This window comes from Penaeus monodon, chromosome 31 (assembly GCF_015228065.2).
Source record: "Penaeus monodon isolate SGIC_2016 chromosome 31, NSTDA_Pmon_1, whole genome shotgun sequence".
In the NCBI taxonomy this organism is placed as follows: Eukaryota; Metazoa; Arthropoda; class Malacostraca; order Decapoda; family Penaeidae; genus Penaeus; species Penaeus monodon.
The window spans coordinates 30,764,015-30,765,605 of NC_051416.1; the positions used below are offsets into that span (position 1 = coordinate 30,764,015).

At 34.3% G+C, this 1,591-nt stretch overlaps 1 protein-coding gene across 4 annotated transcripts in view; it reads right to left on the minus strand.

The window, feature by feature from the left end:
* The window catches only part of LOC119593163 (phosphoribosyl pyrophosphate synthase-associated protein 2-like), a gene marked incomplete at its 3' end in the record, with an annotated part of 42,915 nt that overhangs the window by 6,458 nt on the left and 34,866 nt on the right, over positions 1-1,591 (minus strand).

Consider the following 1,591-nt stretch of genomic DNA (forward strand, 5'->3'; position numbering starts at 1 on the left):
TGAAGCTAAATCTTCATAATGGCATGTAAGCATAATAAGATATAGTTTTCTAATTTTGCTGAAACATTCAGTTTGTAAATTTCCTAAAAGGTAATATACAACTTTTAGTTCCTTCTGTACAATTAGTACCTTTTGTTCTTTTAATCAAGAGCATGGATCTCTGCTTCACATTTCTGGAGCACAAACTTTGCTCTGAATACAGGATTGGCAATAACATCTTATACTAACACTGATTTCCCTCTTTGGCAAGTCACTGCTCTAATATCAAGCTAGTATAAGAAAGAAAAGCAGAGAATAAGGAGAGAAGGGTAACTGCATTCATTAAGATGAAGGATGGGCTGAAAAAAAAAATGGATGAAAGCATGGATACCTGAGGTGTCATAATGCATAACTGTTTTTATTCTTGGCCCAGACAGTCTTTAATGATATGCATAACTTGGTTATGACAGCTTTTCTATTATTTTATTCAGTTACTTAATTATACATAATGTGTATATATAAATAATTTCTATGTAAATGAGACTTCTTGAAACCATACTTTGTGTTAAGATAAGTTCAGACAAAGTGGTGAGCCAAGTTGAAAAAATATGTGCTATTTACAGTTTATATATCTATATGAAGAATACACTTTTCTGTAATTTGCGTTTTGATATAGTGTGGTAGCCTTAAAATACAAATAACTCAGAAAAAGATACACAAGTTTGTTTGTGTGTGCATGTATAGGCATAGGGACCTAATGGGGATCTCGGAAACTCAGTATGGATTAACACAATTAATTGAAAGGATGTGGAACCACCATATCTTTGGAAATTGGAGATTGTCCTTGACAAGAGCAGAGTTTGTTCTGTCTTGGCTCCCTCAAAATATGAAGAAGTCAGTTTTGTAAGGCAAGTAAAAGCCTGGTCACATGATTATTTGTGGGTCTGGTCAGCATCATGGATTGGCACTAATTTCAAATATCTTTTGTATTACAGTATGTACACAACCTAAGGTTAACCTGCTACACTGACTTCTTCAGAGATCAAGGTCAGGACAGAACAAGCTATGCTCCCACTGAGTGCATGGAAACCTCGGCTTACAACACTAGTTCTCAAGGATGTGCTGGGGCAGTAATCATGAAAGGCTACAGAATGAAATTTGTTTTTGACAGAAAAAAGTTTTTGACCCTGTTTTGTCTAGGACCTCTTGAGAAAATGTTCTTAGTATCTGACTTTTGCCTATGACTTGGCCAAGATCTTGAGGTGTCCCATATGAGTAAGGACCATCATTAATTTGTTTGTATGAGACACTGACAACACTAACGCGATTTTAGTCTCTAAAGACAACTCCACATCAGTAACAATTTGGAAAGCCTTCATGCTACTTTTAAATACTTATTATCAAATGTTAAGTTAGTAATTTCCCTCATGACTACTGCAGTTTTCTCGCAGATAAATAAAATGGCGTCATGTGCCTTCTCAGCTAATGCAATTACAACAAATGTATAGAGTACCTTGTAATAGATAAGATATTGGAAAGGTAATATTTTGGTCATTATATACTAAAGATTCATTGCAATAATTACTACATTAAATTATTATCATACTGTCTT